Source organism: Rhinolophus hipposideros (assembly GCF_964194185.1).
Source record: "Rhinolophus hipposideros genome assembly, chromosome: 2".
Classification (NCBI taxonomy): domain Eukaryota; kingdom Metazoa; phylum Chordata; class Mammalia; order Chiroptera; family Rhinolophidae; genus Rhinolophus; species Rhinolophus hipposideros.
In genome coordinates this window covers 88,103,021-88,127,905 of record NC_138048.1, presented here as the reverse complement: position 1 = coordinate 88,127,905, position 24,885 = coordinate 88,103,021, and the positions used below count along the sequence as shown (strand labels likewise).

Below are 24,885 nucleotides of genomic sequence, written 5' to 3'. Positions count from 1 at the left end.
AGGTGGAATGTAGTCTTCAAAAGTATCAGGTCATGAAAGGTCATGAAAGTCAAGGAAAATCTATGGAATTTTTCTACATCCATGGAGACTAATACAATGTGAGTACTAAACAAGGTACATCATTCGGCAACAAATTCTTACACTCTAAAGGATAGCTTTTGAAATTTATTTGGACAACTAATGAAACTCAAGTGGGATCTGAGGATTAGATGGTAGTTATGTATCCATAGTAATTTCCTGATGTCTTAGTTTTCTCTAGACCACCATAACACCACATCATTTACTTGGTGGCTTACTTATCACAGATATGGAGGCTAGGAAGTCCTCAATCAAGGTGCTAGCCAATGCCATTCCCTGGTGAGAACTCTCCTCCTTGTTTGTGCTCTCACATGGCAGAGAGGGAGAAAGAAAGAAAGCTCTCTGATGTCTCTTCTTATAAGAGCACTAATCCCATCATGAAGGTCTCTCCTTCATGACCTCATCTAAACCACTTAGCTCCCAAAAGCCCCTTCTCCAAATACCATTACATTGGATTTAGGGCTTCAACATATAAATTTGGTAGGCGGAACACAATTCAGTCCTCAGCATATAATATTGATAATTTTACTGTGGTCATGTGCAAAATGACCTTGTTTATAAGGAGACACATCCTAAAGTAGTTGAGGGTAATGAGGCATTAGATTGGCAATTTACTTTCAAATGATACCCTGTGCTATACTTGCAAATTTTTATAAGTTTGTGATTGTTTCAAAAAAAAAGTTTTAATGATATTGTTTCTGGTCTTGAGATTCTCAATTCTATTTGGGAGAAGAGACATCTAAGCAACTGTAATTAAATACCATAAAGTGCAGTGAAATGTGTGGTGGTATAACAAAGAATTGAAATAGAAGAGGAAAGGATGAGTCTGTCCAGAAAGAAAGCAGGGAGAATTCAAAAAGGAAGTCTTAAATAGGTCAGAATAGAAAACAAACTAGGGGCCATGGGACCCATGTTTATTCATTAATGACTATATGACAAATTTTACATGTTTGATTTATATTTTCCCCTTGCATTTGACTTCCCTGTGATCCATTACTTTTATTCAGCATTTCTTTTTAAGATTAATAAAACATTTGATTTACAGGAATCTTGAGTAAAAGAAGGGGTGATAGTAAATTAGTAGCATAAGGTTAGTTGGGGTCAGATAAAACTGTGTCAAAAAATATGTTTGTTAGCCATTTTTTTTTTTTTTTTCAAATCAGAATATATTTTAGCATCACCTTCTTAGCTTACTTGAATCATTCTTGATTTCCCCTTTCAGGACTCCAGAGATAGTTGAGAAGTCTTACGTGGTTGGTCTCCATATTTGTTGCTATGACTATAGCCCTCCCTAACGTATTATATGAACTCTTTAAAGGACAAGGCAGAACAAGGGTTAGAGTGTTTTTTAATTTCCCCATTTCTTACAGAAATCTATGATTCACTCATTAATTGAGCAAATATTTACACTATCTATGCAAAGGTGACCTACTTAAGGCCTGTCTAGATTCCATTACATTTTTTTTAACTAAAAAAAAATCGAGTCAACATTCAAAAACCATGAGATTTCACATAAAAATTCCAATATTCAATTCCCTATGCTTTCAATAGTGAAGGGCCATTGGAACATACAATTGGTCAGAAAAATTGACTGGCATGAGTAGAAGTAACCCTTGTATGTTGAGCGTATGGTCATCGTTTGCCTAGGCCACATCACTTGTTATCACATAATCTTGGTCTATCACACCCACTTCTGTTGTATGCATGGGTCCGGAAGGTACTTGCATTTGCAACCCTAGCCAAATTGTGGGAGACCTTTGACTAGGAGAGCTTTGAGAACAAAGACAATATAAAAGTATGTGTTTGAAATATTAAGTCATACAAACTGTCAAGCAAAAGTCAGCAACAAAGTTAATTTTTTTTTTTTTTTAAGAAAAGACTGACCAAGATCCTTTCCTCCTTTCCAACATGTCCAGTAAAATACATATCAAATTAGAGTCGTGGCTAGTGACTTGTACAAATCAGATGAAGAGAAAAACCATTATGCACTAGGTATTACATTCAGTTTCAAAAGAGACTTTTACACCCACTAATTCTTAATTTTTCTATAAAGGAAAATGAAACTAACACATCTGTTCTGATATTTTAAATTTACATTACCATTGAATTGAAACTAATGTGGAATTAGCGATTCTTTCAAGCATAATTCAAACTATTAATAACTCTACTTTTGCTTGTTGAGACAATGTCAATAATTCACTTAAATGGCATGAGTAACTACTTATATCATACAAAGTCCTGGAAACAGTACTCCTTTTTTTCTAACAGAATTCATATAAAGAATTGTTTCATTTATTTATTACTTCTATTTTGTAAATAACAATCCCTATTTTTAATTCAAAGAGCCAACTCTATTACTGTCTTAACAATAATAATCTTACATGTGTATATTGCTTTAAAGCTGACACTGTGTTTTTAGATCCATATGATGCAATATATAAATAAGTTCAGCACCATATAAATAATTTTCATACATTTCATAAATATTTTTTGCTGAAATACTCAACTTGTAGGTATAATTTTGAGCATGAATACAAAAAATAATATTTAAAATTCAATTAAAAATCATTTTCATTATATATCAAAATCTTTATATTATTTGTATCACATCCATCAGAAAAGTTGATTATGTGTTCCAGAGAAAATAGAGAGGAAGATAGTGGCACCTTATAAAATTTTGGTAAGATGAAACATTTCCACCTTATTTGTTCCCTTTCTAACACTTCAGTTATTTAACTGAGTGGTCATTTATTCAGCATCTACTAGATTCAATGATGACTGACACACAGTTATTGCCCGCTAGGGGTTAACAGCCTACTTGGGGCAAAAAGATACATGCAAAATGAATTTTGTATCTTAATGATAGAAAATTTTGTATCTTGATAAGATCTATTTTTACCCAAGTGTTATAGAGATGTAAGTTAAGTGGTGTGAACGAAGAAGAAAGAAAGAGTCTCTTTGAATGCTTATAGAAGGAGGTGTCATTTGGGTGTCAATCTTGAAAAAAAATAGTAAAATTTTAGTTTTACTATTTAGTTTTACACAGTTGCAGGTATGTTCATATAATATGAACTTCTATATTATTATATTTTCTTTCCCCTGATCATTTATATGCACTTACCTAATATTTTTATGTCTCTTTACCGTAACACTTTTTCTTCACCCCTTAATTTCCTGATTCACTATACAAATGGGAATTATTCTTTTGTATGCCTGCCAAAAGTGTAATTAAGGAAGGCCTTCGTTCATTCTACTATTTTAAAGTCCTATTTTTAAAAATAGTTCAGAGGGCCTATTAAATAAATCATGGTACATCAAAAATGTTGCCTATATAATGCAGCCATTAAAAATGATGAAATAGATAATACATGTTGCCTTAGAAAGATGTTCATAATTAAAATGTTAAAAACACAGAATCATGCACGTAGTATGAAAGCATCATTTGCACATGTTGATACTGAGGTTTATGTAATAAAGAAGGAACAAGGAAAAATAAATACTAAAACTTTAACAGCAGCTAACTTTGAGGGAAATACCACTTTCTATTTAGTATAACTCTCTGCTTTCCTCATCCTAACAGTTAGTAAATTCCTGCCTCTTTTTTTTTTTACAGTGTTTATTTTTTTTATTTTTTTATTTTTTATTTATTTTTTTGTTTTTTGTTGAGAGCCCACTGGCCCATGTGGGAATCGAACCCGCAGCCTTCGGAGTTAGGAGCATGGAGCTCTAACCACCTGCGCCACCGGGCCGGCCCCCCTGCCTCTTTTTTATTCAATAATGTAACTCATTTATTCTTCAATAATTATTCAAGAATGAATAATCTAATTCAAAACAAAATTTAGACAATGTTAAAAGCCACAAAGTATATGAAAATATAAATTCGAATTGTTGAACGAATTCCAGTGAAGAATGATGATCATATAAATTATGTTTCTATTAAGGCAGAATTTTAATCTTATTAGAATTAAAGTGAAAGTAGTTTTTAAACAAAAAACAAGCAAGACTCACTATTTCTGTCAATATACCAAAAAACCTTGGTCACAATCACCTAAAGATAAAACACAACAAATGTAATAAATTCATGACTCTGCTTTATCATTTCTCAATGCTTTACTAACTTGAAACAAATTTTTTTCTTTGAAAGTATAGTAGACCACATATAAAGATTAAACAGAATTGTGGAACATTATTCATCAGAAAATGACACAATGCTCCATCACAAAGGCAAATATAGACTAGAACTATCATGTAACAGCTAGAAAATCAAAGGACTTCTTGGCCTCACCCAGATCTACACAACGTATTCTTTCCCATCAGTGAGACCCACTCCTTTGTCACACAACAAGATCACAAAAAATAACATGCTCTTTTCATACAGGATTAGAGGAGTCACACATTCATTTTACATTCCCTGTTTTACTGGATCTTCATTTCATTCAGTAAGTGAAAAGAATATTATTACATGTATTTTATAGATGAGGAAACATTGCATTCTAGAGGCACCACGACATGCCAGCCTCAAAGCTCAAGAACAGTGAACAAACTATTGTGTAAACACACAGCAAGCATAAGAGATCATCAACTCAGGCATTAATAAATGCAAGCTGTCTGGACATTTATGAGAATATTCTGACCCAAAGTTGGTTTATATGTCATTATTCTTTTTTCTTATTCATTGTTTTTTTTTTCTTTTGGTCTTATGTCTTTCCTCTACTGTTCTGCCTCTTTTAGGCGTTGAGCAATTTGTCCAAAATTAGAAAAGAGGTGCTAGAATGTGGGAGTGGGAATCTGACCTACATCTGAACAATTTCCATGTGATTCACTACAATTAAACAATTTGGTTTGAAATAGCTATAATTAAGCCATTATCGGAGAAGTATTTACTAGACTAGGAATTCTAAATTTATCTTCACATAAGTCCTAGACAAGAAAAGAGCCACATTTTCTGGTACTTTTATTAAGTAAATTCTTCCAAATTAACTAAATCACTGATAGCTAATTATACTTATGCTATGGTTACTTTAAAGAAATTGCAGGTTTAAAATAGCATACACTCAAAAAGAAATGATGGTTGATAAGAGAATCTCAGTTTCTAACAATATATTACATACATTAATATACATAAATGTATGTAGTATAAAATTGCCTTCCTGATATATGGAAATTGTCACAGAACCCTCAAATTATGGAGACACTAATATAAAAATGTAAAAGCAAGGATAAATTCTGTCTACAGTAAAACAAAATATAATAATATATAATAAACTATAGTAGTATGTAATAATATGGAAAAAATTCAAACTGAAGATTAAAAATTATATGTTGGATGATTTCAAGTTTAGCAAGTAAGTAACTATAAGACACTTTCAGCTATTCAAAATAAGCAACATCAATTCCATCAGTATCTAACAAGAGGAGTAAATTATTGAAACTAGATAAATACAACATAGTTTGTAACCACAAAAAGGTTCTTTTTCCTACCTTTATAGACGTGTGCAAGGTTCTATGATTAATCTTCAAGATACCCTATAAAAGAAATAGAAAATAGATGACATAGAGAATAATAGAATAGCAGGATTGTTTTCACATTAATATCAACATTGAATGTTAGTGATCTCTTTGCTGTGGGGTGGTCTATTTACTGTGTCAAGGCACTGGCTGTTCCACTCACAAATATACACGATTCTGACAACATTGCAGGTAATATAAGATACATGAGCACTGGAATAAAAACATTATATGTGAATTGCACATTTTTGCTGTCTATAAAGCATATATATAGTGATTAAGATTCTTGTTCACAACTGTCAGCCAATTTAGTAATTTTACTATTGATGGTAACAGTAAAAAGAAAAAGTAAAATCACACCATATTGGAAAAATAAAGCAAAACAATAACTAATAAACAACAAAAATTACAAAACAAAACTCCTAGATTTAATTACATCTTTATATGATTAAACTATAGGTACTGAGACTGTAGTATGTACTGTGGATATGCTTGGAGTGAAATCAAGTCCTAAGAGCTAGATATTTAAGAGAAATATTACCTGGCATAGGCAATTACAGTAAATTAAAAATCAACTGGTCCAGTATCCTTACTTAGCACAGCAAGTTCACATACCTAGATTGTGGCAGAACTAAGGGCTGACTTTCCATCTGCCAGCCTCACAAGTTACTTAAATCTTTGTAACTTCCAAGACTGAAAAGAAGGTTCTTTTTTCCTTTGTATGTTTTTGGCTCCTTTGTCAAAAATTATCTGCTGATATATATATGGGTTTATGTCTGGGTGCTCAGATCTGTTCCATCGGGTGTGTGTGTCTGTTTCTCTGCCAATACCATGCTGTTTTGATTATTATTACTTTGTAATATAAACTGAAGTCAGGGAGTGGAATACCTCCAACTTTGTTATTTTTTCATGGGATTGCTTTAAAAATACGACCTGAAACAATAAACTTCATAGAAGAAAGCATAGGTACTAAACTTATGGACCGGGGTTCAGAGAGGATTTTATGACTTTGACCTGAAAAGGAAGTGAAGTAAAAGCAAAAATAAATAAATGGGAGTATATCAAAATAAAAAGCTTCTGCACAGCAAAAGAAACCATCAACAAAACAAAGAGGCCACCAACTGAATGGGATAAGATATTTGTAAACAGTGCCTCTCGTAAGGGGCTAATATCCAAAATATATAAAGAACTCATATAACTCAAAAACAAAAAGAAACAAACAATCCAATTAAAAAATGGGCAGAAAACCTGAATAGACACTTCTCCCAAGTAGACATTCAAATGACCTACAGATATATGAAAAAATGTTCAGCTTTACTAGCTATTAGGGAAATGCAAATCAAAAACACAATGAGATACCAGCTCACCCCTGTTAGAATGGCTATTGTCAACAAGACAAATAATAACAAATGTAGGATAGGTTGTGGAGAAAAGGGAACCCTCATATATTGCTGGTGGGAATGTAAATTTGTAGAGTCACTATAGAAAACAGTATGAAGTTTCTTCAAAAAATTAAAAATAGAATTATCATATGACCCGATAATCCCTCTTCTGGGTATGTACCCCAAAAATCTGAAAACATTTATCTGTAAATATATATGTACCCCTATGTTCATTGCAACATTATTCACAGTAGTCCAGATATGGAAACAACGAAAATGTCCTTCAATAGATGGTTGGATAAAGCAGATGTGGTATATATATACAATGGAATATTACTTGGCCCTAAGAAAAGATGAAATACAGCCATTTGCAACAACATGGATGGATCTTGAAATTATGCTAAGCGAAGTAAGTCAGATAGAAAAAGTCGAGAATCATATGACTTCACTCTTATGTGGGATATAAAACCAAAAGCAACAAATGAACAAGACAAACGAAGAAACAAAAAATCATAGACACAAACAATAGTTTAGTGGTTACCAGAGGGTAAGTGGGGTAGTGGAGTGATAGAGTAGGGTAAAGGGTGTCAAATGTGTGGTGATGGAAGAAGAACTGACTTTGGGTGGTGAACCCACAATGCAATATATATATGTATATGGTGTATTATAGATTTATACACTTGAAACCTATATATTTTTACTAACAATGGCACTACAACAAATTTAATAAAGATAAAAAAAGAAGTAGAGGGAACAGCATTGTGTATTCTGTTCTTGACATGTTCTATCTTCCAAATGAAACTTCATACTCCTGCCTGAATAAAGACCTATGCCACCAACATTTATTTCTTTGACCTCATTCAAAACTCCTTTCCTTGGTAGAGGGAGATACCAAAGAATTAGAGGACAGCATTCTTCTAATCATAAGCTGCTTATAAATCAATGAGAGAAAACAGGGGAAAAAATCAAGAAAGAAAGTATGCGAGCTACAAATCTAACAAAACCAGTCAATAACACTGCTAGCAGGACACAAGAGAAGCCATCCAGTGGTAGGCACATAAACTATGTTTTCAGGGAATCCTTCAAGGAAAAGCTCCCATAGCTCTTTAACAAATGCATCCCCTTTCTAAATTGTTCTATGATAAGCAGTAATATCTGGCTGCACTTCATTAAAAACAATACACAATCATTTGTGATTCTTAGTTAATAAAATGTAATTTGTTATAACAACCATGGCTTATTACGCCAAGTCTTGTAAATGCTTTCAAAAGATAGATGGTAACCCCTGGCTCATTCTGTTTTGCTTTTCACAGTAACCTCTATGTTTTCAGAAAGTGCAATAACAGACTTAATATCTCAACAGAAGCATAGAATCCACCTTTGTACTATCAAGACTAGAATTTTAAGAGACTGGGAACTGAACTAGTAGCAATACAATAGCTGTGGGATATTTTCTTGTGCTATAATCTCAGAAACAGCTTGTGCTGTCACACTGGAAGCTCACAGTAGCTGTAAAATGCCTCTCCCCTGGCCGGACAAACTTAATGATTGATTTATGTTTTCTTTGCAGAAGGTCAAAGGATGAGTGTTGTAAATTTAAAGACTATCAGATATATATAAAAAAATAGATAAAAAGTGTTTCCAAAATGTGAAATTTAGATAATTCGAGAGATTGGGGCATATCTAGCTAAAGTAGCTAGTATCTTTAAGAACATAAAGCATTGCTGAATAATAAGATGTATTTGTTAGATTTGATTACTCCAACTTTACAGCTCTGCTTAACTCGTGAAGAAAGAATGCTGAGACAATTTTTTTTGAGTGTGTGTGTTCCAAGATATAAGCAACTTAACCCAATTATATTATAGTTTAGCACTCTTATTTTAAGATATACAAATATAAATAAACACACACATATAAACACTATTGTGAGTGGACACAATTATGTAGTACACAACCAACTATGGTTAAACACTGAAATGTATGTTTCTAATCCGCATGGAAAATACATGTTTTATGTTCTCAAATATCTTGGCTAGAGACTAGAGTTTGGGCATTTTTAATATCTCCAAAATCAGGGTTATGGTAAATAAATCCTTCTACAATTTTCAAAATGATGCATGGTGCAAATCACCGCCAATTTAAGGCAAGATTACTATAATGCGAAAGGCAAGATTTTGTAGATAGTTGGAGAATGTCCAACATGTCAAAAAAGTACATGTCAAGGTGCTGTTTTTAATATAAATTTAATTAGAAACTCTCTCTGTTTTCTGTTCTCTTTCTCTTCCACTGAAGAGACTATAGCTTATTAAGGTGCTACCAAAAACACTTAAAACAATCTCCTGTTTCAGAACAATGCAGTTTAAACAATCAAGAGAATTTAAAATATTGTATAAGGTATTTAAGTTTTCATTCCTAAAGGCTTTAGTTCTTTAATCAGAATAAGAGGTCGCAACAGTGTATATCCTACAAAAAAGACAAGTTGCTCAACACATTTGAAGAATAGGAGCAAAATTAGACTTTAGCATTTCTGCAAAAGCACATAAGAACAACTAACTTTATAATGTCTATACTATACACCTCTAACACAAAATAAACATGTTTTCTATGTAAACAATAAGGAATTGTACCTCATGTATTCATTAAAAATAGAATTTAAAAGTATAGTATTACTTGTTGTAAGCCAACTGGATTAAAAGGTTTGATGGTCTAGGTAAGTCCTCTTATTTTATAGGTATATAAATGAATTATGATGTATACTATATTATTTATGAGTAAAGCCTAATTTTATTATCACACTGTATATTTTCTTTTGATTTTTCGCTAAGCTTAGTTTTGCCATTTTAGGAAAAATAAGCATTAAAATATTCACATTTTTAGCTTTGAGGTTTACTTCTAGCTCCTCAGGATTCAAATCAAATAATGTCTACTAATAATATGATTTTACTTGAAGACCCATGTTCTTCACAGAAGGATAAATACAATTTTAAATATAAAGCTTAATCTAAAATACTAAATTTTCTGACATTAATTATTAGCAAAACAGATTTTTGTTCATAAGAAATAAAAGCATTATTTTTGCCTAGCTTTTAGCACAATTTTCTCTTCTATATCCTGCAATTTGTATAACTCAATTCTATACTTTGAATCATAGTGAAGAATAGAATACGGGTTATTGTTACTTTCTTAGCATTGGTTACTTTAATAATTAATTATGTCAGGAAGTTGTGGTTTAGTTAATGACACAGATTCTTCCTACAAAAACGTTCAGGACCCAAAGTCTTTATAGTATTACAACCATCTTTACTTCTTAACCAGTAAACATAGATTGTCTAAATCATTATGAGGACACTTCTAAAAGCTTCAGCTCCCTTGCATGGTGATAGGATGGTTGGAGAATACAACTTTCTCCGCTTATCCATGGTTTTGCTCTCCAAGGTCCACTATGGTCTAAAAACTAAATAAACAATTCCTAAGTTTTAAATTGTCTGCTCATTTGAGTTGCATAATGAAATCTCCCACTGACTTAATCCATTATGGGTGGACATGAATTATCCCTTTGTTGAGTAAACCCAAGTTGTATACAAGGTCTGACAATTAAGTTTGCGAACTTGTTGCAACAAAGTTGCTAACTATTTTGATATCAGAAGGATAGTTCATTATGAATTTGTACCAACTGGACAAACAGTTAACCAACTTTACTATTTGGAAGTGCTGAAAATCCTGTGTGAAAAAGTTAGACGACCTGAACTTTTTGGTTCTTGCATCACGACCTGAACAATTCAGGGCTCTTGCATCACAACAATGCACCAGCTCACATGGCACTGTCTGTGAGGGAGATTTTAGCCAGTAAACAAATGACTGTACTGGAACACCTCCCTATTCATGTGACCTGGCCCCCAATGACTTCTTTCTTTACCCAAAGATAAAGGAACTATTGAAAGGAAGATATTTTAATGACATTCAGGACATCAAGGGTAATACGACAGCAGCTCTGATGGCCAGTCCAGAAAAAGAGTTCCAAAATTGCTTTGAAGGGTGGACTAGCACTGGCATTGGTATATAGTTTTCCAAGGGGAGCACTTCAAAGTGACTGTAGTGATATTCAGCAATGAGGTATGTAGCACTTTTTCTTGGTTGAGTTCCCAACCTGAATTCATACATTCCCCACCCATTGGTCATATAGTAGCAGTCTTGATTATCAAATCAACTGCCATGGTAACACAGTGCTTGTGCTCATGTAACATTTATTCTACTTAATAATGGCCCCAAAATGCAAGTGTAGAGATGCTGGAAATTTGGATATGCCAAAGAGAAGCCATTAAATGCTTCCTTTAAATGAAAAGGTAGATGTTCTGGACTTAATAAAGAAAGAAAAAAAAATCGTATGCTGGGGTTCCTAATATCTACAGTAAGAACGAATCGTCTATCCATGAAATTGTGAAGAAGGAAAAATATTTTGGGCTAGTTTTGCTGTCACACCTCAAACTTCAAAAGCCATGGTCAAAAGTGTGTGATAAGTGCTTAATTAAGATGGCAAAGGCACTAAATCTGTGGGTGGAAGAAATAAACAGAAAATGTGTTTTGGTTGACTACAATATGTTGCGTAAGAAAGCATTGAGCCTATGTGAAGATTTCAGAAAGGGGTACTCTGAAGCAAGTGACACGAGGCCATTTACTGCAAGTAAGGGATGGTTGCACAGATTCAGAAGTGGGTTTGGACTGAAAAATATATAGTTACTAGAGAGACTGAGTCTGCTGATGAAGCTGCTACCATTTCTGGTCAAGTTGAAGAAGTTGACTAGGGTTCAAGTAGGGGTCAGTACTACTGTGTTTCCCTGAAAATAAGACCTAGCCGGACCATGAGCTCTAATGCATCTTTTGGAGCAAAAATTAATATAAGACCCGGTCTTATTTTAATATAAGACAGGGTCTTTATACTATACTACACTACACTATACTATACTATACTGTACTATACTATACTATACTGGGTCTCATATTAATTTCTGCTCCAAAAGATGCATTAGAGCTAATGATCCGGCTAGGTCTTATTTTTGGGAAATCATGGTATCAGCAGTTTCACACACCCACTGGGTGTCTTGGAATGGACCCCCAGTTGATAATGGCAGCTACTATAGTTCCAATAGTAGCTTCATATCCAAGGAATTTGATAAGGCCTTTCTCCCCCACAAAGCCTTTGTTGGACAGAATGATATGACTGGTTTTCTGACAAAAGACATGCTGTAGAAATTTATCTCAAGTGATCCTTTTTTTTCCAAGTGACAGTTGGAACATGCCCATTAGGATGGTTCTAGAAGTATTCTTAAGCCACTTGTAAAGGCCTACCCTGAAGTCTTCACAGTTGATCTGAGAAAGGCAGTGACAGCATCACAGTGAAAGATTGTCAGATTGTCCTGTTTAATACCTTTCTGAAATAAAAACCTCCATGAAAGTAAAACGGGCTATATTTTATGAGTCTCACACATCCAGGAAGTAGGTTGAACATTATTTATTAAAAACACACATACTTAGACCCACATTAAATGCATTTTGTCTGATTATAATAAATTAAATGCAGAACATTTTATTCCTAAAATATCTCAAATTTTATTTTGGAAATTACAAAATAATTAATGATTTGCCTTAAGAGAGGGTTAGTTCCAAAAAGAGCATTTCTTACTCTTACAGCATTTATATATTACCAAAAGTAATAAGCTAATTTATCAATAAATATGTAATATGACAAATGGTGGCAAATGCTATGAAGAGACACAAAACTGGGAAAAGGGGAAGTGAGCTGGTGTTACATTTTAGATAAGGTGGGAAGATTAGAAAAAATTAGGAAGGAAAAAAATACAAAAAGAAGGGGACACACTGTTTCCTAGAGCCTATCAGTTATCACCTTGGTTCTGCTGTTATTGCATGTTTGAGCCTGAGATTTTCCTTCATGTCACCATGTGAACTTTCTATAAAATGGGATAACAACATATACTTTGCCAATTTTTGTAACATGTAATTGACTGCAAAAATATTATAATTAAATATCTGAAAAGAAGAACACGATGATTAAAAAGAATGCACCATATGCCCATATGCAACTTAGTGAGCTTCATTTAGATTTGAAAATCATCCTAGGTCACCTACATGTGTTAGTTAAAAGTTGTAATTAGTATTTCCATTTTATAATAAGGAAATGGACACTTAAGAGAATTAAATAACTTCCCAACATCATACAGACTGTAAGGGCCAAAGGTGGGGATTTTGCCTGGGTCCCTGTTATTCTAAAGCCCAGTTCCTGATGCCCCATCTTTCTGGGTGGGGCTTTTTCCACCATCATGTTAATTCTTTCAATCCTTAATATCTAGTATAATACAGTCATGAACCACATAGTGACATTTAGGTCAAGGATGGCAGCATTTACCATAGTAGTCCCACAACATTATAAATGGAGCTGAAAAATTCCTACTGTAACTGCGGTAAAGTTGTAGTATAATGCACTCCTCACGTGTTTGTTGTGATACTGGTGTAAACAAGCCTACTGCTATGTCAGCCTTATAAAAGTGTAGCACATAAAATTATAGTGGTGGGCTATGCCATCTCTGTTGTGTAAGTGCACTCTAAGATGTATGCATGATGAAATCTCCTAAGGATACATTTCTCAGAAAGTATCCCTATCATCAAGCGGTGCACGACTGTAACAGCAATACTTTATATTTCTGCCATATCTTAAAATTCTTCAAAGCCTGTTCCCTAATTACCTATTGTCACATATAGAAGTCCTGTATTCAGAAAAGTGAAGGCAGAGTGGTTAAATGATCAGTTATGCAACTTCACCTAATTGTTTAGTGAGAAAGACAGCATTAAATCTTAAGTTTGCAGACTCTGAATCCGTTTGTTTGTCTACTGTAGCACACTGCTTTACATTTTGAGTTAGAAACGGGAGGCAAAGGCTTTCCAAATCTGCAGTTCTGTTTTCTCCTTGAGATTGAGCCTATGTAGTAACAAATAAAAAAATTGAAAAACAAGCTTCCCCATTTTCTGATTTTAGCATTCTCACTCTTTATCTTTCATATTTTACTCTTCATTTTGTTCTCTGGCTCCAATCAAACAAATCAATTTAATCAATTCTAATTTGGGGACATATAAAGTTATACTTTATTAGACTTGATAAAAATTATACTATGGTTTTGGCATTTGCATACAATATATATGATTCAGTAAATTTTTATTACCCTTGATTATCTTAAATGCAGATGTCAATATTAGCTATAATTTTTTCCCCCTCAGAATTCTTCTATAGATATTCCAGTCTGGACACAATGTTTTTTTCATAGTATAATAACTGAGTTTTAGATGCTCCAAAGATTAAGATTCAATAGTCTACCATGTTCCAGAAAGATAATTGCTTTTGCTTTATGACAAAATAAGGTGGCTTATTCCATCATATATGGTGGAAATTTAAGTTACGTAAATAAAATCTGAGTTGTTATGAAATTTATACCTATATCAATAAATCACTTGAAACACTGAAGCAACTTAGTGGTGCCGTTTCTATACAATTGAAGAGAATGGGTCAATAACCAAGTTTGACTAATACCCACATTCTATCCATGGAAAACAATGAAACTCATTTGTCTTGAGAGGTACATCAGATAAGTTTTGCAGAAAATGATAAAACATCACAGGACAAATGTCAAATCAATCAGAAATATCAAAATCAGAGAAAAGTGCTCAAAAGAAGATTCTAACCCAGTCTTTTGAATTATTTGGCATCCTTTCAACTACTCATATATTCTCATCAAGAGTTAATCTTTATCATTTGTTTTCCAGGTCCTCAACAGTAAGTCACTTAGAATATGTTTCTTGAACAGAAGACACACACTACCTCCCATATATTGAGAGTTTACTTATCACTGATATCTGAATTATAAATCTCCTTTTTGACAAACATTGTGAAGTTCCAATTCTCGAATGATACTCCAAAGGAATTGTGTGTGTGTGTGTGTGTGTGTGTTGTTTTAGCAATAAACATGTCCCTCATATGTTTCTTCTGTCCTTTTGCCCAGAACTTATTGACCTTGAAATACTAGAAGCCTCAAATTTGGAAAAGGATCATACAAATAAATATTGCATGAATACAATAGGAAATTGGTAAAATGGCATATAAGAAGCTAATTAATTTGAAAACCTAAATTTTTCTTCCTAATAAATGAACTAATACGTTACCCAAATTTTCAAATCTGTTAAAATCAAGGTGATTGCCCAATCTTTGTCAAAGATGATAACATGCAGGTTGCTAAATGTACAGAATAAATAACTCACAGGGAGATCTCAAATCATGCAGCCAGTGAGTTGATCTATAGCTGACAGCTATAGATTTCACCCATTTCTAGACTTCAAGTTCTCCAAGTGTAAAGAGCTATCTGACTTTATTACCAATATGTCTCCCCATACCTAACACAGAGCCTGGCCAATGGTAGATGCTAGCATAACATTTCTTGACTAAATGGAAATTCTTAAAATTCTTCACAATGAAGATCCAATCCTATTACCCCTATTCATGCTTAAAATCCTTCAAAATCTTCCCATTGCTCTCAGAATAAAGACTGAAATTCTTAACAGAGTCTACAACCTGCTGGTTTAGCACCTACCCATTTCCCCAGTGTTGTCTCACACAAAACTCCAACCTTATTATTCGTGATAAACCGTCTTCTTCCAGGACCATGCAGACACCCGCCTCCCTCACACTGACTGGAAAAGTATACTTTCTAAAATTATTTTTAAAATACTTCAAAATACAAATGTACATAAGTATCAACAATTAGAAAAAGACTATAAGTATCCAGCACATATTAGATAGGTATTACCATTTTGCCATGCTTGCTTCACTTATCTTTTTCTCTAGCTCTTAGAAACAACAACAAAACAAAACAAGAAGAACAGGACATAACTCACTTTCTTACTTCACTCAGATGTCTGCTCAGAAAAGACATCCCTTATCCTCAATCCGAAATGGCATCCCTCCCTAATGTTTTTTTCTTCTAGTTTTGCTTCATTATTTTTCATAGCATTTATTACAACCTAACATGTTACATATACTTATTTGATAAAATTACCTGTCTCCCTTTCTAGAATGTAAGCTACATGTTAAATAAATATTTTATTGCTACCAAAGTTCCACCCAACACAGTCCATTTTCCCTCCACCCACCTCAGGTACTAATAACAGTCTGAAGTAGGGGTGTGGGCTTTCTACATACGGTTTTTACCTTTCCTAAGAGTGGGTATCTCCATAACAAAGACACTGCATAGCTCTCTTCCCTTTTTTTTTTTTTTGTCTAGTTAACATCTATCTATTCTCTGAATTTCAACTGATGTTTTATTTTCTCAGACAAGCCTTCCCCCACTACCCTGCTTATTCCTCTGTACTTCTTCTGGGCAATTGTGACAGCCAGTATTGACTTTTGTTATGTGGATATTGAATAATCTGTCTCTCTCTGCCAGCAGACTGTAAGCTCTATGAAGGTAGGGCCAATTCTGTGTCTATTTATCATTCGTGATATGTAAGTGCTCAGGAAACAAGAGGGAATAAATGAATTGAGGGGCAACATAATTCAGAGGAAATGATTCCTCTCATCCTCTCAGTCATGAAGATGTAGACTTACTAAGCCAGGAACGAGTCATTTCCTTGGTCAGATTTTCCTACAAATGAAGTTCCTTTGCCTGGCTAACATGAAACAAGGAAACAGGGTATTAGTAGTCACACAGATATTTTTTCCCCACAAATTTTTTATTATACTCTAGAGAGCTTTCCATTCATCTCTGTGAATGGCCAGTGCACATAATGTTTCATAGTTTAAGACAAACAATTCTATTTTAACACATTCCAATTCTAGGAGTCACCAAATTATATTCAGGCACCAAAGAGAAAACTACTTTGTGCTATTTACTGATGTTTCAGTGAATCAAGTAGAAATATTTTAAATTACTGTCTCATGATTCTCAAAAACATTCCTTGTAAAATACAAGATCCAGTTCACCTAAGTTCCTGCTCAAAAGCGCATGTATTATTGGATCAAATTATACAGCACTTACATTTTGAAACTGAGCCCTTTTTCTTTTGGCCTCTTCTCACATTCTTTCCCAACAATGCGCAGGAGCGCGTGCGCGCGCGCACACACACACACACACACACACACAAACACACTCACACTCACAGTCTTTGATCAAGAATTTAGACCTAGGCAATGTGGAAATACCTATATTAGCATATAATCATTTCCATTTAGTTTTACAAAAATTAGATAAGTAAAAGTTCAAAAAAACTTAAAAAAATATTTTTGAACTGAGGACTCCAAAAATATATTGACATATAAGAATGAGTTTTAATAGCAAGTTTCTCTAGGCCACATAGAGTGCTTATACCTGCTTTCACATTTGCAAAGTTATATCTTCAGTTTATTACTAAGAGGACCAGAAAAGTAGAATGAATTATGTTATAACAATATCTTGACACACTATTATTTATTAGACATTCCACAACCATATAAAAACAAAGCACGTCTCTGGGGTGAATAAATAACACTTACGTTGCACAAATAATCAAGTCAATGTGTATTCTTTTAAACATGAGCAAGGACAAATAAATATTATATATATATGTGTATATATATATATATATATATATATATATATATATAACTTTGAAATATGTTGCATAATAATATTCATGGCAAAAGGCAAAAGGCAGAGAATTTAGGTATTTAGGAGCAATTTTAAAAAGTTTGTTTTTGCTGATGTTATTTACTCAGTCATTTTTAAAAACACATTTTTTTGCATAAAATGTATTCAGTGTTTTAGGTTTTGCTCAGATGTCTGGAACTCAAATTCCTATAGCAAACCTGGTACTGCACATTAATTACACGGACTGGGGTAACCTGTGTTGGGCTGGAGAGTGCATGACAGGAGTTTGTGAGTTCTGCCTTCAAGAAAGATGAAAACCTCTCCTACATATACTATTTTTTTTCCTTTTACCATATGCAGAAATACTTTTAAAATTAATTTATCAAAGAGTGCTTGGTTATGTGACAATTACGGTTTAAGTTGTCCTTAAATTGCAAAGATTAGTGCAACTGTGTTTCTGTTTCAGGGTGTCTATCATCCAGTGGGTTAGACAAACAAAGAATTGGCAAAATGGTACCTAACTATATAGTAAGAGCAGTGATAGGCATTGCGAGAGTGATGCACAGGGTATTATAGGGACATGGATTTGAGTCATCATCTCTGACTGGAATCAGGATAAGGGTGAGAAGTAGCTCGACATTACAAGGATATTTAAGAATTAATTGGAATTGGAAGTGGCAAAAAATTGGGGTTGTGAAAGAAAGCCTCCAGACAAAGGAGACAACATAAACAAAAGCCCAGAGAGAAGAAACAGCCTGAAGTAAGAAGGAAACAGCCATCACTGAAGTTTTACATAGAATATGAGGTAGGGAGTCGCTGGAGGTGAAACTGGAGACTTGGACAGAAGTCAGATCATGGATGACCTCGTGTTGTACTAAGCGGTTTATCCTAATCAATATAGCAGATGGATTTACTCTAATATGCCAAATCTTATATGACATCACTGGGTGGACTGGTTTCTGTTTTCAGAGAGATTCTGAGAGAATATTAAGACATTAAAATATGATATTTTACTCAATTACTAAATTTTCCACAGATGCAAAAATGAGGAGTTATAGCATTGATGTTATATTTGTTATTCTGGTTACATATAGTTGATGTCTTTTAGTGTATGTGTGGCTCAATATGTTAAGATTTTCCTTTAATTGCAGACTAATCAGGCAAGATTTGGAACGGGGAGATAAATTAAGAGGCTTGGTAGAAGTACAGAAGAGAAATAATGCGAGTCCTAAACCAGGGCAGTGGGAATACACAGAAAGACAAAGGAAAGTTTCAAGAAATATTTAGAAGTCCATATCGGAAGGAGTCAGATATGGGTGATGATGTTGAAAGAGGAGTCACAGATGATTCTCAAATTTCAGCTTGGGAAACTGGGGTTCATTCTATACCACCACGTAGGACAGAGGTACAAGGAGTATCACAAATTTGAAGAGGAAAATGCTGAGAGATGGATTTGAGATTTAAGATGCTGGGAGAGCCACCTAGGAGGCAATGAACATGTGGCTCACATAAGAAGTCATTTCATTGGAGATAAAAATTAGGGTAACTATCAGCATACTAGTGAAAGTTGAAATTATGGAAATTAATTTGTTCACCTAGAAACAGTGTTTAGAGTGTCACAAGAGGAAATTCAAGACTGATCAATAATATTGTTCATAGGAGAAAGGAGTCCCTGAAGGAAACAGAATGAAGGAATAAAGTTTAGAAGGATCAGAATGGGGGCAGTCACGGAAGTTGATAAAATTTCAAAAAGGATGGTTGACCAAGTCAAATGCATCAGAGAACTCGACTAAAGTAAGGACTAAATGTGCCTTTGCATTTGGCAATTAAGAGCTGGTTAAGTAAACGAAAGGTAACAAGTAGTTTCAGTAGCATTGCAGTGGCACAAATTATATGTGAAAATTACTGATGAAGTTTTTATTGTGTTTATCAAATAAATAAAAGCAAGGCTATGATTTCTTCCTTCTACATATAAAGCACAAATAAAATATTAACTTAAAATAGGCCATTTCCATACTATTTAAATATACAAAAAGATGAATTATATTTTAATTATGTATGAACTTCAAAGTGCCTATAGTCTAGTGGGTTAGACACCAGATATAAAAGTGCTCTATAGAGGATAACTATAATTATTACACATTTATTTGTTATTTACTTAGTTATACCTATTATTACTTATTTCATTATCATTTGCAAATATGTCTCTAAATTATTATTTCTCAAAGTAGCATACAAGATTAATATATCATTTAACAATCTTTATTTTGTTTGTTTTCGATTCCACATATAAGTGAAATCATATGATATTTGTCTTTCTCTGTCTGACTTATTTCACTTAGCATAATGCCCTCAAGGTCCATCCCTGTTGTCCCAAATGGCAAGATTCCATTCATTTTATGGCAGAGTAGTATTCCATTTTATATATATATTATATTATATATTATATTATAATATATATTCCATTATATATAGCATATGTATATAATATACTATATATACATTATATATAATATAGTATATACAATATATAGTTATATAATATATTATATATGTTTATATATGTATGTATATATAATCTTCTTTATCCATGCATCCATCAACAGACAAAACAAAACAAACAAAAAAAAACCCAAGCTCACTGACACAGAGAACAGACTGTTAGTTTCTATGGGAGGGGGGCTGGATTGAGGGTAAAATGGATGAAGATGGTAAAAAGATTCAAACTCCAAGTTATAAAATAAATAAATCATGGGGATATAATGTACAGCATGGTGATTATTGTTAGCAATACTCTATGGCATATTTGAAAGTTGCTAAAAAATAAATCTTAAAAGTTCTCATCATAAGAAAACTTTTGTAACTATGTATGGTAACTAGACTTATTGTGGTGATTATTTCATGGCGTGTAAAAATATTAAATAATTATGTTGTACACCTGAAACTAATATAATGTTACATGTCAATTATACCACAAAAAAAGAATATATAAATTAGGAGTTGGAGATAATTTACACTATAATTATCTTTAAAATATAATTTAAATATGAACCAAAAATGTGGGGCTTTAATTTTGTATAAGGTGTGAATCATAGATTAAAAAAAAAAAAGAAAGAAAAGAATGAAGAAAGGCAGTGGAAGTTATGTTAGCCTGCATCCAAAACTCAAAGGGTGGCAGGTCATGGTCCTAAAGAATGGAGTCTCTTAACATTCTGTCCAGTAGTTATATGGGGAGAGTTATATGAGTTATATGAGAAGTAGTTATGTGAGAGAACCTTATAGCATAACTGTGAGAAGAGCACTCTAGATCTGTGATTTCTAATCCAGAAAGTACACTGGGCTTACCTGGAAGTCCTTTCAAAATACAAATGCCGTGGCCCCACTCTGGACCTTCTAAAGCACAATATCCAGGAATGGGTCCAAGGCATGTACATTCTGAAAAGGCACCCCCAAGGTGATTCTAATGTTCATATGTAGACAAGCATCACTGTTCTACATGGGAAGCTCAAACCACACATCATGACCCCCATTCTTGATGTAGTCTGCTTCAATAAAATGGCATGAAGTAAACAGAATTATTCCTGAAGTTTCTTTACCTGCCAGAAAGATGAGACTTTTCACCTGGTCCAGAAAAGCTGCGAGGTGGGGAATAGATTGAGATGGGTTTTTCCGTTCTCCATTAAGAAATGGTATAAGATCCTATGAGTGTCTCTGCTAGGTTTCAGCTATTTTTTCTAAAATTTCAGTTTTTTCCAGTTAAACCAGGATTAAAGGAATAGTACACTCAGGAAAAAAAACTAAAACAAAAACAACAACAACAAAATACACAATTTTACAAATTGGACTTAACATAATTGAATTTATTAGGTTGGTCCAAAAGTAATTGTGGTTTTTGCAATTGTTTTTAACCTTTTAAACTGCAATTAATTTCGCATCAACCTAATAATTACAATTACATCAGCTATTTAGATACAGAATCCAATTGTACAAACTATACAAAAGTACATAATACAATTTCAAAATTAAGAATATTGTACATCACATGAATGATTTGACTCAAAATGGCTGACATACTTAAATTATTTATTAATTATGCCTGTTTCTTAGGAATAATCTTCCCTCTTTAAATAATAGAATGGACCCTGAGATGGACAGAGGACACTGAGCTGCATACCCCCTCTTTTCTCCCTTTGTTTCCTCACTACACTCTCCCCATGTAATGCCAGACTTCCCTTTGCATTCAAATGCTGCCAGTTATTACTGTATTCTTGGGAGAAGCAATTGGCAAAGTGTGTGTGTGTGTGTGTGTGTGTGTGTGTGTGTCTACATGAGCGTGCATGTGCAATGGGCATATTTTTCTTCCCGATGAATGGAAGCTGCATTTCCACTAATCACAGATGAGGTGAACTGCTTAGAGTATAACTATTAATATTTCAAAGACTGAGAAAGAGAGAGAGAGAGAGAGAGAGAGAGAGAGACCTAATATTATATTGGCTGATCCATAGTACATTTTCAGATTTTCACAAATATACTTATTATCAAGACTGTTTTTGCCACTTAACTCACACACTGTTGAATCCTCCCCCGTTGGTAAAAGAGAATGGAAAATATGTATAATGTAGGCATCGGTGAGAAATGATAGACAGGGAGCTGGGAGAGCTGGTAAAAGGGAGACATGGCCTAAGCTAGTAAGTCAGAGAAAGTTGCCTGGGAAAATAATGTTCTACTTTTGTGTTGAATGTAAATGTCAGGAATAGATGGCTATACAGCATTTTTGAAATAGCCATCCTATTTCTGCTCCAGTACCCCACCCACTCTACAAACACTCCCTCCAGGTCTACTGCTCTAAGGAATTCAGAAGTATATGTTCTTACATACAAATATGTTCAAGTCATTAAATGATTTTTCCATGGTGCTCTTGACCGGGATTTGGAGACCGTGAAAAACAGAAATCAGCAAAGGCAAAAATATACACTGAGTTCATTTTAGACTTCTTTGAACAAAAAAGGAAAAGGACTGAATTTACTTAAACATGTATAATGTGTTTTTCAATGAGAATAAAATAAAAAAAATGCATGAAATTTCAGGAGGAACAATTTTAGATTTTACATATAAAGTGACTGAGACTTGCAAATAGATTTAAAACAATCTACAAACCCATTCTTACTGTTTTTTTTTACAGTGGAAACAACCTCTTGCTTGCCTTAATTCCAGACTCACTAGCCTTCTTTCACTTCCTTAACATAACTTCCTTCCTCTAAGCCCTGACCTTTGAACATACCATTTCATTTTTTTCCGGTAATCACTCACAACAGATTCATTCACCCTACAGATATTTTCTGAGTACCTATTATGTGACAGGCACATTTCTAGGCATTGGAGGATATGTCATTATAAAAAAGAGAGGCAACTTTGCCATCATGGACTTATATTCTACAAGGAGTTGTGAAATTACTTCAGGATTTCTCAACCTCAGCATTTTTGGGCATTTGGACCTAAATGATTTTCTGTCATGGTGCCTACTTTGTGCATTCAGGATGTCAAGCAGTACCCTAGATTCTACCCAATTAGATGACAGTAGTACTTCCCCAGCTGTGACAACTCAGAATATCTCCAGACATTGCCAATTGTCCCCTATGAGAAGCAAAATCAGTCCCAGTTGAGAAGCACTGGGTGATTCCATAGCGATTGTTACGGTTGTAATTTTATATTGATTTTAGTAATTATTAGAATATTTTTTTTCTCCTACAAGATGATATTTGTCCCCATAGAACATACAGTATCTGTTCTTTTCTCACGTAATATTTCCAGGTTTAGGGCCATAAAACCTACTAGTATATAGTAGGCACTAAATAAATACTTGTTAAGGGACTGAATGATTTAACCAATGGTCAAACAGCTTTCTTCTGTCATATCTGAGATAGATATTATCATGTGTTCCATTAGCTCTTTCTGCTTACCCTCCATCATACCTATTATACTGTATTATATTTGCCTACTCTTTGATCTATCTCATCTCTCTGTCATCCACCATACTGAATATTCCTTAGGGGCAGAGGATGTGCCCAAGTCATTTTCATAGTCTCACTTCTTAGCACAGTACCTGACAGATAAACACCTAATGAATGAATAGATGGATAACAACACTAATAATTACCAAGCATTCAAAATGGGGCAGGCATCAAGCTAGTCCATTTCTGCTATACATATCCCATGTCTCTTTCCAAGAAATTTGGAAGAAATGATATAATCTCTATTTTCATAGAGCAGGAGTCTGAAATTTAGAGATAAAGTAACATGCCCCAGCCATGACATGAAAGTTTCTGAAACTTTCAATTTGTTCTAAAATCCAAAGCATTACTCTGATGTACATTTCTTGGCTTTGTCTGTGAGAACTAGTGAATGAGTTAGTCAACAGCAAATGAAGAACAACCATTTTTTTTTTTCCAAACAAGAGGTGAATAACTTTTCAAATTACTATCTGCACACAGATAGCTTAAGAAGAAGCAAACAAATCACCTTGTAGATGAAATGGTTCCTGTCCCATTACCTAAATTTTTGGAGTGACCAAAATTTCATTTGAAAATTGAATGTACAGTGCATGGACACTACGAATGGAATGTCAGTTTGGTCAAAATTAAAATTTTCAGCCAAATTTATGTATTTTAGCTAATAGTATTCCTGTCATGTGATACTTCTTTGTGGAATCAATAGTAAGTTTTAAATATAAAAAAAGATTTTTACTCATAAGACATTTGTTCCTCAAGCACTTCAAAAGACTTAGATTTTAAGAAGCTAACATGATTTTGGAATCCAGTGCTCAATAAACCATTATAAAGCTCACACATTACATTCTAATCATTAATTTATGTTATTTTCTCATTATTTTGTCCACAATTCCATTTTTCTAGTGACTGATTTTTATAATTATTTTTAATATCCATTTATCTGCCCTCCAGCCACGAATTAAAATAATAAATATATTAGGTATATATATCACATGTATCAATATGTACTTATCAATTTTGTAAGATAATAAAAGAATAAAGAAACAAAACAATTTCTGTCTACAAGAAATTCGTTAAAACGTAGAATTTAAAACAAACTTTTGATTTGATGAACATTAAGAGAAAAACCATAAAACAAAGTAGGTGATATAAGAACAATGACAATGTCTCAGATTTGGGCCTAACCACTCTTGGAGCATTGTCATTTACTTTTTACTGTACCCTCAC

General features: G+C 33.6%; 1 long non-coding RNA gene across 2 annotated transcripts in view; it reads right to left on the bottom strand.

The window, feature by feature from the left end:
* The window catches only part of LOC308488727, a 521,148-nt gene that overhangs the window by 253,312 nt on the left and 242,951 nt on the right, over window positions 1-24,885 (bottom strand). For both annotated transcript variants that reach the window (XR_013991939.1, XR_013991940.1), the window contains one exon: window positions 5,560-5,604. This is a non-coding gene — a long non-coding RNA (uncharacterized lncRNA). The remainder of the gene's footprint in view (window positions 1-5,559; window positions 5,605-24,885) is intronic.